General features: G+C 42.1%; 1 protein-coding gene across 2 annotated transcripts in view; it reads right to left on the reverse strand.

The window, feature by feature from the left end:
• ZBTB1 (zinc finger and BTB domain containing 1) overlaps positions 1-15,478 on the reverse strand; it is a 26,358-nt gene extending 10,880 nt beyond the window's left edge. For both annotated transcript variants that reach the window (XM_028141604.2, XM_008138953.3), the window contains exon 1: positions 15,279-15,478. The gene's annotated coding sequence lies outside the window, so the exon portion shown is untranslated. The remainder of the gene's footprint in view (positions 1-15,278) is intronic.
• Positions 15,479-15,483: the final 5 nt, after the last annotated feature.

The raw sequence follows: 15,483 nt of genomic DNA on the forward strand, positions 1-15,483 counted from the left end.
TTGTTAGTAAACCAAGATAAATCCACACTCTAAAATTCAGTCATGTGATCTTTAAAAACTGTATTTATGAATGGAAACTGTAGAAGAAAATGAGAAAAGTTTGACCTCCCCCCATCCCAAGCCTCTTTTATGTAGGATTCAGAGAGACCTTTAATGAATAATAAATCAAAGAGAAAGAGGCAGAGGGATAGATAGTATCTCAAAATTTTTCTAGTAATGAGTTGTTTAAAATGAAACGAAGTTGTTCAGAGGATAACGAATGCCCGGTGTGGAAGCAGAGACAGATGTTGCTGAGGACAGTACGGTACAGTGGAGAGCACAGGCTTTGGATCAGATCTGAGCTCTAATCTAGAATTTGCTGCCTTGAGTAACTTGTTTATTCTCATTGACCCCAAGTTTCCTGAACTGTCAAAGTGGGGATAAATAATAATTCAAATAATACATCAAACATGAGAATTCATAGAATGTGTACAATGTGTACTTGGCATGTAATAATTAATGGAAGTGACAACAGTGGCAGCTGTGTGGTTGTGATGCTTATGTAGATAAGCTTAGCTTCCTTCCAAATAGGAGTCTAGCAGTATGAAAACCAGCAGTTAATCTGTAAAAACTTTCAGATTTAAATATCCTGTGCTTGATATAATAACATGAAGAGCTTAAAGGTTCCAAGGACCCTTCTAATTAAATGAAAAGCAGTATTATGGCAACCAAAATTAAAGCAACAACATAGAAGACCAAGGTGAAAGGCACATCTGTAGCTATAGTTGCAATCAATTAAATTCGTGAAAATGTATACATTCTGTGTTAACACAAACAAAACACTAAAACAAAGAGCATCGATAGCACTTTAACGTCAACTTATCAATTCAACAAATATTTACTGAATATTGTACCGAGAGTCAGCATAGCACAGGTATTCTGTGATCTCAAGGATATAACATGCAGGTGAATTTTGAATTTTTCTAGGTTAGTGACTTCACTTAACCTGTACTCAGTAAAGTGCCCACTCTGTAGAACAAGGCATTGTGCTGTGGAGTACAGAAGGGCTTTGGATCAGATAGGCCTCCCACAGCCTCCAAGTCTCTCTTTTTCAATCCTTCCCTCATAGAGCTAGAAGCTGAACAAGTACTGACTGTGTCTAAAATTAATGTAATGCTACAGCTTTGAGGCTGACCTAGAACTGTAGTTTGATCAGCGTCATTATGCAAATGTCCAAGTTCTGAGTAAAAATAATTTTAGGTAGACTGACTTAAGAGCAATCATTCACACATTAGTACTAACAATTCTGTTCTTGTTACATCTCATTCAGAAAAAGCTTTAAGAAGGCTAACACCAAAAAGGGGGGTGGGGGAGCAGTCCAGGGTGAGGGATCTAAATTTCTGAGACTTTTAGCTTATCTTTAGAATAATTTCTGCATTAAATTTTTATATTCATTTACTTTTATTAATAACTTTCACTCAAATTTCAAAACAAGTTTGCTCTCTTTTCAAGTTTTTGATATCCTTAATGCTACCAAAAAAACTTAGTGAACTTTGTTATAGTAAAGCTTATAAACAGTTCTAAAGAAATGAATTGCTATATTTCAGTTGTTTGTTTTTGAAAATTGATTTTAGAGACAGAGGAAGGGGGGAGAGGGAGAAAGGGAGAAAGAAAGAAAAAGAGAGATAAGAGATTTGTTGTTCCACATATTTATGCATTCCTTGTTTCTTGAATGTGCCCTGACTGGAGATCAAACCTGTAACCCTGGCTGATCAGGACGATGCTCTAACAAACTGAGCTTCCCAGCCAAGGTCAGTTGTTCTTGTTTTTATAACTGAAACTGGCGGTGGCTTTTGTTTGTTACTAGCTGCATCGCTGGTAGAACAAATATATTGCAGCTAGAAGCCAGGGGCTTAGGGCTGAGAACAGAAACTTCAAATGAGATTTAAAGGCTAGGACACACAGTGTGCATGTAGTTCTCCAGGAAGAATAAGGAGTTAGGTGATGCCAAAATTGTATACTGAATTTTTAAAAATTTAGTCTGAAAAAGTTTACCAGCTCACTCTAAATTAAAAAACTACCACCAAGCACATTTGGCAATTTATATATTCATAGACTTTTATAGCTTAAAGAGATCTAATCTAGTCCAAAATTCTTATTTCATAGAAGGGCAAAGATCTATGGCTGTTATATAATGTATCAAAGGGTATAGTTAACTGGTAAGGTAGGTACTAGGATTCCTGACCACCCAGATGAGTACTAACCACCACTGTACAGTAGTTACTACACAGTCCTTGGTACTATGCAGTGCACCCTTCTCGAAGAACACAAGGACGTTGCATGAGTCCTTAACACAGGGCTTATTGCCCAGGTGCTCTTGCACTTGTGACTACCCCATCTGAACTGTATCTGTAATATGATTTTTTAAAAATATGTTATTTTTAGAGAGCGGAAGGGAGAGGAATAGAGATAGAAACATCAATGAGACAGAAACATCATCAATTGGCTGCTTACTGCACGCCCCCTACAGGGAATTGAGCCAGAAGGATATGTGCCCTGACTGGGAATTAAACTGGTGACCTCTTGGTTCATGGGTCAACCCTCAAACACTGAACCACACCAGCTGGGCTGTAATATGATTTTATCCATATATTTGCATCTAGTCTTATCCAGTAGACATGTTTCCTAAATTATACTGTGTACCAGCTGTACCGGTTAATAATGTGGATTTTGTAATAAAAGAAAACACGATAATTTCAAAAGAAACATCAAAAGTGCTTTATTCAAAGTAATGTCCATCGCTAGCTACACATTTCCCCCATCTTTCAGGTAATCTGTGGATACCGTCCCAATAGAACGTTTCTTGTTTTTTTTAATATATTTTATTGATTTTTTACAGAGAGGAAGAGAGAGGGATAGAGAGTTAGAAACATCGATGATAGAGGAACATCGATCAGCTGCCTCTTGCACAACCCCTACTGGGGATGTGCCTGCAACCAAGGTACATGCCCTTGACCGGAATTGAACCTGGGACCTTTCAGTCCGCAGGCCGACGCTCTATCCACTGAGCCAAACCGGTTTTCGGCAGAACTTTTCTTGTTTTGAGGCAAACCATTTAGAGACCCAATTTTCCACTTCTTTGTACGTTTTGAAGTGCTGCTCAGAAAGTGTGTGTGCCATCGATTGGAACAAGTGGTAATCTGAAGGAGCAAGGTCTGGTGAATACGGCGGGTGGGTTAATACTTCCCAGGCAAGATCTTTTAACGTGTCTTTGACTGGTTTTGAAGTGTGTGATGGTGCGTCATCATGAAGCAAAATTACTTTGCCGTGTCTTCTGGCCCATTCTTGTCGTTTTACGATCAAAGTGTAGTTCAAATTGATTATTTGTTGTCGGTAGCGATCAGTATTAACTGTCTCACCTGGTTTTAGAAGCTCATAATACACCACACCTTCCTGATCCCACCAAACGCAGAGCATTGTCTTCTTTCCGAAGCGATTTGGCCTTGCAGTCGATGTTGATGGTTGACCTGGACCAACCCATGATTTTGTGTGTTTGGGATTCTCAAAATAAATCCACTTTTCCTCGCCAGTCACAATTTGATGCAAAAAAGACTTTCTTTCGTGCCGATGAAGCAACATTTTACTGATGACTTTTCGGTCCATTTGTCTTTTATTCAGTTGATGTGGCACCCATTTTCCTTCCTTTAAAATCTTTCCCATTGCTTGTAAACAATCGGAAATTGTTTACTGAGCAACGTTTAATCTTTCTGCAAGTTGTTTTTGAGTTTGACACACTACTTCATCCAATAATGCTTGTAATTGTTGATCTTCAAACTTTTTTGGTTGACCTGGACATTCTTTGTCTTTCACATTGAAATCATCACTTTTAAAGCATTTAAACCAGTGTTCACAAGTATCTTGAGATGAAGCATGTTCACCATAAGCTTCCCGAAGTATACGATAACTTTCAGCAGCACTTCTCTTCAAAATAAAGTAATGAATTAAAACTCCCGCAAATGCTCTTTTTTTGGCACGAAATTCGACATTTTTAAGTGTAAAAATATCTATGATGTTAACACCTTCAGTAAATTTGACATATGAAGTTTTGAAGCTTGCAAGCTATTTCAGTAAATTTCTCACTGACAAAATAAGGTTTCAGAAATACTTTTCCTTCATAGCTAAATCTCTCTTTTTAAAAAAAAAATAGTTTATTGATTTTTTACAGAGAGGAAGGAAGAGGGATAGAGAGTTAGAAACATCGATGGGAGAGAAACATCGATAAACTGCCTCCTGCACACCTCCTACTGGGGATGTGCCTGCAACCAAGGTACATGCCCTTGACCGGAATCAAACCCGGGACCCTTCAGTCCGAATGCCGACGCTCTATCCACTGAGCCAAATCGGTCAGGGCCTAAATCTCTTAAATTGGAAAAAGTTTTGCTGGATGTTCCTTTGCCCTAGCCGTAGTCAAATGATAATTTAAGGGTCTATAAATAAGCAAATAAAGTGGGTAAAGTAACTTTAAAGGAATTTTGGAATTGACCCAGTCTGTAAGGCAAATAATCACTCTCTAATTTGTATCAGACTTGCATTACCAAGGAGGCCCCTGAGGACGATTTGCATAGCCTCAGTGAGTCTACAGCAGAGCCCAACATCAGACTTAATTCAGCGTGCTGGTCTTTGAACTAACAATTATCTCTGGATCTCAAAGGACCTTTAAAAAAAAATATATATATATATATGCTAGTGGCCCAGTGCACAAAATTCGTGCGGGGGGGCGGGGGGGATCAGGCCTAAACCGGCAGTCGGACATCCCTCTCACAACCTGGGACTGCTGGCTCCTAACCGCTCACCTGCCTGCCTGCCTGATCGCCCCTAACCACTCTGCCTGCGGGCCTGTTTGCTCCCAACTGCCCCCCAGCTGGCCTACTCGCCCCCAACTGCCCCCCCGCCAGCCTGCTTGCCCCCAACTGCCCCCCCCCCGCCCACCTGTTCGCTCCCAACTGCCCACCACTGGCCTGATCGCCCCCAACTGTCCCCCCCCCCTTGCTGGCCTGCTCGCCCCCAACTGCCCCCCCCCCCTGTCGGCCTGCAACCCAACTGCCTCCCCGACACTGGCCTGATCACCCCCAACTGCCCTCCCCTCCTGGTCTGATTGCCCCTAACCGCCTCTGCCTCGCCCGCCCCCACCACCACCATGGTTTTGTCCGGAAGGATGTCAGGAGGGTCTCCTGGTCTAATTAGCATATTACCCTTTTATTAGTATAGATATTTCCTTGTACCTATTTCTATGTCTTATCTCGTTGAATGTATGCACATGGATTTAATATGAGAGCTACAGGCTAGCTTTTTAAGAAGCCTGAAATGTAATGAAAGGATTCTCTCATGTTTATAAATCAGAGTATCAGAATGTATTGAACACCTACAATATTCCTAATACTGCGCAGAGCATTGAGGTAGAGGGTAAAGAAGGATGGTATACAATAGAGCTAATTACAGATAAGGGATTAAATTTTAAACCAAGAAACAATCTGAGAAAATTAAGTACTAAACTGTATTGAATAAAGTTCAGGAAGAGTTTAGGAAGAAAAGAGCACAAATTGTACTATAATAGGTTTTAGGAAGGATGTCAGATTTAAGTGAAGCCTTAATGAAGGCGTAGAAAAAAAGCAAAAGCAAAGGGAAAGAAAGGCATTTCGGTAATCTGTATAGGTATCTGTGAATAAATGGGGAAAGGTACACAGCAGCATAAACAAAAGCTTGGAAATGTAATTGGAGGGAAGGCATAATTTGTTTTATTGCCTTACTATCAATGGGCCAGGCTCTAGTCTAAGCAAATGTCTGTGTGCATTATCATATGTATTATAGACACGTATGTTTGCATGTAAATATGTATATAATTTTATCATTTAATCCTAACAAACCCTACAAAGTAGGTTATGTTTCAAGACCCATTTTTCAGATAAAACAGAGGCACACAATATTATATAACCTTCCTAAGGCTACAGAGGACTTGGTGAGATTAGAACACAAGCAGTATGACTCTTCAGCCTGAGATTATGGCCTTTACAATTTTGCCACCTATAAAAATAACATCAGCCCTGGCCACTGTGGCTCAGTTGGTTGAGTGTCGTCCAGTGAACCAAAAGGTCGCCAGTTCAATTCCCCATCAGGGAACATGGCCAGGTTTCAAGTTCAGTCCCAGTTGGGGTGCTTACAGGAGGCAACCAATGTTTCACTCATTCTCTCTCTCTCTCCTCCCTCTCTCTAAAATCAATAAAAAAGTCATATTTTAAAAAAAATAAGGTCACCTCAGTAAAATTCTTTCATACAATACCATTTTCCAGGGTATATAGTCCAATTTTTAAGCTTAATCAAATTTTTAGGTTTTTCCCTAGAAATTTCTAGGAAGAACCAGTTGTACAGGCTCCCAAAGATAAAAGGTTTCACTTCAAGACACTTAAATGACGGACATGATCAAGTTTAGAAAATTTTATTCACTTTTTAGAGCACATTCTGGCTGATTATTAGACTGTACACTTGATACTTAGTACAGGAAGTCCTGAAATTATAATTATGTTCTAAAACTTTATTTTTAAGCTAGTTATTTGGAGCTTGAAACATATTGCCATAGAAACAATGCTATAAATGGTGGCTGAGTTCTATGCTCACACCCTAAAATTAAAAAAAAAAAATTTTTTTTTAAATATTTTTACTGATTTTAGAGACAGAGGGAAAGGGACAGAGAGAGAAAGAGAAGCATCAATGGGCTGCCTTCTGTATGCTTCCTACTGGGGATCAAGCCTGAAACCCCAACACGTGCCTTGACCAATAATCAAACCCGCGCTGTGATGGATGTTTAACCAACTGAGCCACACTGGCCAGGGCTCACACCCTAAAATCTTTAAAACCTCTAATGTAGCTAGCTGTATGTTGGCTGTAACAGTGCTAATGTATCATTTATATCATTAATGATAACGTAAGTACTGTACAACAGTGCCTTAACTGAACTCTCAAGGACAAGAGTGAGGCTTGTTGGCCTTTGAGTTCTCTGTGCCTAGCACACTCTTCCCACATGGCTGGCATTGAATGCATGCTTGTTAAATGAAAGTATTAACTAAGAGCCCAGGAAGCAGACGCCAACAGATGTGAATACCAGTTCTACCACTAAATGTTTTTTCCTTCCAAGCCTACTTTTCTCATCTATAAAATACAGATAATCATAGTCCCTCATGGGACTTGTATAAATTAGAGATGACAACATTTTGTTGTCTTTTCAATCCAAGTATAATACAATTTTTCTTAAATATTATTGTCATCATCGTAAACACAGTTCATAGAATTTTACAAAGAGATCAAAAGTTCAGCCTGCTGCTTTATAGATGAGAAAACAAATTGAGCCCTAGCTGGTTTGGCTCAGTGGATAGAGCATTGGCCTTTGGACTGAAGGGTCCTGGGTTTGATTCCGGTCAAGGGCACATGCCTGGGTTGTGGGCTCCATCCCCAGCAGGGGGCATGCAGGAGGCAGCCAACCAATGATTCTCACCATTGATTTTTCTCCCTCTCTCTCTCTCTGCCCTCTCCAGCCTCTCCCTTCCTCTCTGAAATCAATAAAAAGAAAAACAAAAAAACAAACTGAGGTCCTAAGAGGTTAAGTGATATGTTTAAAGTCACATCTAGTTTTAGTTGCTGGCAGGATAGGACCTGGGTCTCCTTAATCCCAGTGTAGGGCTGGCTCTTCCTACTATTCCAACTGCAGCCCCCCACGTACAGCATAATTGGCTGCCTGCTTTCTCCTCTGCACCAACTGTTTTACTGAAATATAGAGCTATTCAAATTTCCAAGGGTTGTTTGCACCTACAAAGTGACCTGAGACTGCTGCTTTTGGAGACTGTGGTTTGCTGGTCAGTGTTTTTCTGTCTCCTTGCTTGTCAAGCCAACAGCTGTCTCTTCTGAAAGGTGTGCTGAACTCTTGTTGCCCACCATTTCAATCTGTTATGGGTCATAAAACTAAGACAAAAACTCATCGAAACTGAATCTATGTAAATAATTTTCTATGAGGACCTAGGTAAGTGCTCTATGAGTAAGGTAAGGTTTTAATTCCTGCATTTTGTTTCACCTATTTTTAATTGTAGATAAGCAACAAATTGCCTTACTCTTTTGCTTTCAGCCCAGGGCTCCTGATAAACTTGTGAATAAGTGAGGTGTTTCTGTAGTTCAGCTGCATTACAGGAAATTAATCCACACAGAAAGCAAAGGGAACAGAGTGGCTTCTGGAATATTCCTCTCCTCCTCAAGAGTGGAGTAGGGCCCTAGCCGGTTGGGCTCAGTGGATAGAGCGTTGGCCTGGGAACTGAAAGATCCCAGGTTCGATTCCGGTCAAGGGTCCGTGCCTGGGTTGTGGGCTCGATCCCCAGTGGGGGACTTGAAGGAGGCAGCCGATTCATGATTCTCTGTCTTCATGGATGTTTCTATCTCTCTCTCTACCTCTTCCTTCTTCTCTGAAATCAATAAAAATATATTAAAAAAAAAAGAAAAAGAAAGAGTGGAGTAGGAAAAGTATTTAATCCAAATAGTCTCTATTTTGATCAGTTCATCCTAAAGAGGTAACATGGCATCTTCTGACCACCAGAGGGCATTGTGTGAACAGTAAACTGCTCAGCAAAAAACAGCTTGACCAGAAAGTCCCTTTTTGCACGTGGTATTCATATTCTTATTGTTCATTTTGTGGCATTTCTATTCCAAGTACTCACTCTATGACTGTGATTGCTCCTCCACCTGTATTCTCTATCTTAGCTGGCAACATTATGCACTAATCAGACTACTTGGAAGTCACCTGGGACCCCTCACTCATAATTAGTAGGTAAGTCTTGCCCATTTTTCTCACTAAATATTTCTCTAATCTGCCCCTCTATCTATTCCATCACTACCTTACCTGAACTCCACAGGCCTCTATCATCACTCCTGAGTTATTACAACAGGCTCCTTAACTGACCCCTCACCCTCAGACAACTCATGAAGAAAATAAGACCATACCATTCTTCTGCTTAAACACCTCAATAGTTCCCTTCACTTATCCTCAGGCTGAAGTACAAGCTCCTTAGCTAGGCATACAATGCCCTCCCCATCCACCCATCTAGTCTTGTTTGGCTATTTCCTGCTTCAAACTTCATGTTCAAGCAGCATAAAACTGCTTGTCTCCCCAGCACCCCCCATTTCTTCATATATTTTTTACTTCCATTTTTAGTTCTGCTGATTGGTTCTTCTGACTGTCGCATATATCATTTAATAATCAGTTTACCACCTCCTCCAGAAAGCCTTCTGTAACACCTCCTTCTCCCACTATTTTAGGTTTTCATGTTACTGTGTATTATCTCATTTTGCACTTATTACACTATACTTTTTAATCATCAGAACAGCAACATGAAGTGGATGTTAAAGCAGACTAACCAGACTGTCTGGGTTCAAATTCTGGTTCTGTCACTTGTTAGTGTGACCCTGAGCAGGTTATTTAACCAACTTGTACCTCAATTCTTAATGTTTTTATTGATTTCAGAGAGAGGAAAGGAGAGGGAGAGACAGAAACATCAATGATGACAGAGTATCACTAATCAGCTGCCTTCTGCACGCTCCCCACTAGGGATCGAACCCACAACCCGGGCCATGTGGCCCGACTAGAAATTGAACCAGTGACCTCTTAGTTCATGGGTCGATGCTCAGCCACTGAGACACACCAACCAGGCTCAATTCTTATTTGAGAATGGGAATGGGAATCTTTCCTACCATTTAGACTTATATCATAAGACAGTGCCTGTCACAGATTAAATGGTAAGTAAGAATCAGCTACCAAAATTTCTTGTGTTGATGTCTCCTCTAGATTATGAGCAACTTAAAGGCAAGGACTTTGGCTTCTTTGTTTCTCTGCTACATAACATGTATTCAGTAAAGGCTGCTGAATGAGAAACTGGTGAGGCAGCTCTCCGATAATGGAAGGCCTACCCTGTTTCCTTTTTAGCAGATCCACACGTATTTTTCAATTGTATTGTTTCTAATTTTATAGCTGATATTTTAAATATATTTTTATTGATTTCAGAGAGGAAGGGAGAGGGAGAGATGGAAACATCATTGATGAGATAGAATCATTGATCAGCTGCCTCCTGCATGCCCCCGACTGGGGGATCAAGCCCGAAATCCGGGTGTGTGCCCTGACCAGGAATCAAACCGTGACCTCCTGGTTCATAGGTCGAGGTTCAACCACTGAGCCACACCAGCTGGGCTAGCTGGTATTTTAAATGTTTAATTCTAACCAAAACCCTGAAAACGTTCACAGTTTTCTCTACTTGAAAGTAAGCACGCCCTGGCTGGGGTGGCTCAGTTGGTTGAGCATAGTCCCATGCACCAAAAGGTTTACCAGCTCGATTTCCGGTCAGAGCACACGCCCAGTAGGGAATGTGCAGGAGGCAGCTGATCGATTTTCCGGTCTCACACCCACATTTCTCTCTCTGTTCCTCTCTAAAAATCAATAAAAATACCTATTTTAAAAAGTCAATGAAATGAAACCAATAGAGATCATAAAAAGTGTGTTCATTCTAAGAAGCTTAACTCCATTTTTAATCCTTAAATCTATTTAAGATTTAAGATCCCCCCCTCATCCTTACAGCACCTAACACAGTAAAAGCCTTCATGCTTTCATACGTGCTATTCCCTTTACTTAGACCTTTTTTCTATGTCTAGCTTATTCTCAGACACCTCTCTTCTGTGCTGCTAAAACAGCCTGTATCTACAACTATAGGGAGACAAATCTTGTATCATTCAAACTGGGATGCTATATCCATCACCACACTGACATTATAATTATGTGGCTCCCCTGCTTTGCTGCAAGCTCCTTGACATCAGGGCACTGTTTTAGTCATCACTGTATCCCTCCCTGAGCCTGATATTTGGTTGATATTTGATAAATTTCATTTTGCTTATCTTTTTTTTTTTTTTTTGCACTATTTCAATCATGGCAACTTTTATATAAAGGGTCAGGCAAAAGTAGGTTTACAGTTGTGAGTTTGTGAAAGTTTACTTATTATTTACTAGTGGCCCGGTTCGGGGCCGGGCCAGTGGGGGGGGGGGCTAGTTTGGGGGGGGGGGTCTGATTGGGGCTCCGATTGGGCCGGTTGGCCCCTGCAATGCACATCATAGCAACGGGTCATTCCGTTGTTCTGGTCGCTTGGCTTTTATATATATTGATTATTGTATTATTCTCCCATACTAACAACTATAAATCTACCTTTGCCCTACCTTTTTACAGTGGCCAAAAACTCACAAAGCAATTTCCCATGCATTATACTACTGATTCTCACAACAACCCTGAGGTGGGTATTTTTATTAACTTCATTTTGTAAAGAGGAAACAGGTTCAGTGGCTGATATCAAATGCTCATATTATAAGATGCGGCTCAAACTCTTTTTTGAATCATAGCCCTACGCTTCAGTTTTTATAAACTAGACAACACTCTGGCAATGACAATGAACTCCAGTGTCCCTTTGGAATGAACATTCTAAGCCTTGCAGTCACCCCATTCTCATAGTGCCCCATATGGCAAGTAGAATGCCCTGCCCCTTCCCCACCTCCTCTTCCATCTGCTGACTCCCACTGCTTACCAGGGCAAGCCCTTCTGTAATACTAAAGAATTAAAGTGGGGATGGAGCTCTTCAGTTTTCTCTAAAAAGGATTATATACATCTTGGACAATGAATAGAAATTTTGGTTGGTGATTTAATTCTTTAATTTCCCAATTTTGTTTTTGAAAATTATTTTAAACTCAAAGCAGAGTAGTGTAAAAAAAATGCATGTCTCCAACACACTCAAATAACCAATGTGTGATTGAATGTGTATGCACTATTTTGTTTTCAGAACATCATCAACTGCGTCACAGCTCCTCCTTCTTAAATATACCAGGATAAGTAACATGTGATTCTGTACTTACACCAAGATCACTTATAGTTACCATACAAGACACAATATATAGTTAGAAATCTATCTTAAATATGTACCATCTCCTTCCATGCCACATCTGAAACCACCCTCATTAATCCCCTTCTTTCTTCTAATTTCCTTTCCTTCATGTTTGGCATGCTACCTCTGAATAGAGGAACCCCTCATCCCACAGGAGCACGGGATCTTGGCAGTAGTCTTCATGGCAAGTATACCCACTCCTTCCCAACTTATAAATTATGAAATTCCCTACAATGTGAGGGTCTGGTTTTGTTTTAATGAGTCTGGCTGGTATAAATCAATTCATGAGAGGCTGGACATCAACACTAATATTAAAGTGTGAGAACTAACACTAGCCCACCAAGGTACAGTAAGTACTTCATACGGACAGACCTAAAATAGCAGCCCTGTTATATTTAAACTCTCATGCTTGCTACTGAATTACAGAATTTCAAATCAGCCCAATGCAAAACATTTCCTTTTCCTCTACCTGGCCAATTCTCACCAATCTGAGTAGTGAACAGAAAACATGAGCCCATGAATCATCTGACAGGCCATCCCTAGGCAGGATGAGGCATACACAGCAGCACAGTTATGATCAAATCTTGTTTTCTCTCATTTTAAACAAGGAATTGACTATTAACAGTGATTATGTCTGGGAGGTGGGAGTCAAAATGACTTTTATTTTTATATTTTATGAACTTCAGTGTAGGTTGAATTTTCACAAAGAGCATGGATTTTATAATAAAGTATTTCCATTGTTTTTAGTTTAAAAATGTTTTTATTGCTTTCAGAGAAGGAAAAGGAGAGAGAGATGGAAACATCAATGATGAGAGAGTTGTTTGGCCGTCTCTTACATCGAGCCCACAATCTGGGCATGTGCCCTGACCGGGAATCGAACCGTGATCTCCTGATTCAAAGATCGACGCTCAACCACTGAGCCACACCAGCCGGGCAAAGTACTTCCGTTTTGAGAGGAAAAAAGGGACATGAATCATTTTTGATTTGGTTCATATAAGAATATTAGAATAGACCTGGCCAGGGTGGCTCAGTTGGTTGCAGTGTCATCCAGTACACTCTCACGTCGGATGTCTCTCTCTCTCTCTCTCCCTCTCTAAAATCAATAAAAGCATGTTGAGTGTGGATTTAATTTTTTTAAAGAGTATTAGAATAAATAATTTCAATATTTTATGGTAAGGGATATTAGCACAAGAAGAAAATATCAGGAGAAAACATCCTATAGAGATCAAAGTGACCTCTCAAGCAAATGTTTTTCAACTATACCTCGAGTTTTGGGGAAGACAACAGATTGTAGCTCAAAAATAAAAATCTATGGAACACTTTCTGCATTTTTTCCCAAATGGTTTCCTCCCCATTTGAGCCAGAAGGTTAATAGCAAAGGCTGAGCACTTTTCCTGGCTGGAGGAGAGGCCTGAAAGCAGGCACTTTTCTCCTACACGTTAGAATGGGAAATGGTAAGCATAACCAATGGATGCAAAACTCTGGGGGGTGAGGGCATATATGGGAGTGGGGTGGGGGGTGGCAATGGTAAAATATGTACACATATAATACCTTAATAGAATGGGAAATGGTGCTAAGCACAAAAATATTGTGGTGTTAAAGCAAAATCAAAACACAAGGTCCAGAGCAGGTGGCTGAGACTGTGTTCATGTCCTGGAAAGGTCCTGGTTAAACACTGTTTCTGTTTTCTCTGACAATGATGCCCTAGGGCCCCCCCCCCCCCCCCACACACACACACACACGAAGTAGGCCACTACATAGAGTGGGAAGAATAGGCTTCAGGAGAGACTGCTCAACCTGAGTTATTCTGTAAGATGAAAACTTGGTCATAATAGACAAATGTGCTTTTAAAATAAATATAAGATGTTATTTAAAGGCTCTACTGCAAACTGTCTTTATTAATCTTTGGAGGAGCATTTCACTGCCACTACGCTTTAATTTCCTCTATTTAAGATGATGAAGCTCCCATCTGGCTCCCAAAGCCATTCAGTTATTATTGAGACTTTATCCGATATCCAGCAAGTGATCTGGAGGAAAGTTTTGAGGTGCTGCTGGCCAGTCCTCAGTCAAGCTTCATCATTCTGTATCCCAATTCTCCCCATCATATCCATTTGCAATGACCAAGCTTCACAGAATCTAAATACACTGTTTCAAATGAGAAGGCAGTGATTGCTTTGAAATTATCTTTAAGAACTGCATCCTTCTCCAAATCTGCTCCAGAATGGCTTGAACTTCAGCGCAAGAAACTGATTCTAAGTCTCCTCAAAGAGCCTGGACCAATCCTTGGGTTTGAGTGGCAAAGGGAAAATTGTTCCCGGAATAGTTTTCCTGCCCAGACACACACTGTCAGTGGGAATCCACTTAGGCCGGGGGAGACTCTGCAGGTACCGACCACGCTGATTGAGGAATATTATTACACACACACCAATCTCCTACTGCCTCCAGAAAACATCAGGGACTTTCACCAACCTCTCTCCCTGACGCTCCTAATCTGGGAAATGTCATGCCAACCTTTCAGATCACATGTAGACAGATGCGTGGTTAGATAGAAGGGGAGAGTGGGAGGTGGCTGAGCTCAGATCCAAGCCTACATACTTCAGTGGTAACGACTCCCGATCTACATCCAGCACTGCACTGACCCAACACTAACACAACTTCTAGAAAGCGCCCACCCCTGGAGGCGAAAGCACTCTTCCCAGGAAAGAGATCTTTTCCACTGAAAATTCCCAAACCCGAGACCTAACACTTTCTACTGAACAAAAAAAGCTTGTGTGCCGGCAAGAGGGGGTGGGAAAGAGCGTGGCAAGAATTTGCGCGGCTTTACGCCTCCTCCTCGGAGCGCGCCCAAGTCTGCGGCCTCGGCTCCCGGACGCTTCCCCTCCCACCCGTCGGGGAGCCGCCGCGGTGAGCAGAGAAGCGGGCTCCGGGCACGTCAATCAGCCGCGTCCGCCCGCCTTCCGTCTACACCTCCCCTCCCTTCCCCCCCTCCAAAAAATAAAGGCAGAGAAAGACAGGGAAAAGAAGGCAACTGATGTGGGAACTCGTCTCCAACGGGGCTTCTGCTCCGACCCCGGGAGGCCTCACGTCCCGGACCCGGCGCGCCGGCGGACGGCGGGACCGGGAGGCGGCCCAGCAGCCGCCCGTCGCCGGGTCCTCACGGCGCGTCCGCCACGCTCAGGCTCCCCCGCGCGGGTCGGCGCCGTCCGACCCCGCACTTCGCCAGGCCCAGCGGCCCGCCGCCCCGAGGCGCGGGCCAAAGTTGCGCAAATTGTCCCACAACTGGCAAATACTCACCGGCCGCAGCGGGAACCGGGGGTGCGGAGATTTTAGGGAGTTTAAGGCAAATAAGCCACGCGAAAAGGCGGGCGGAGGCGAAAGGGCCGCGAGCTGCAGTGGCGGCGAAGCGCGGCGCTCGGGCTGGGCTGCGCGGCGAGGTTCTGGCTCCGCCGGGGACTGTGCTGCAACAAAGGACTTCCGCTGCCGCACAGCCGCGCCTGCC

Source organism: Eptesicus fuscus, chromosome 5, assembly GCF_027574615.1.
Source record: "Eptesicus fuscus isolate TK198812 chromosome 5, DD_ASM_mEF_20220401, whole genome shotgun sequence".
NCBI lineage: Eukaryota > Metazoa > Chordata > Mammalia > Chiroptera > Vespertilionidae > Eptesicus > Eptesicus fuscus.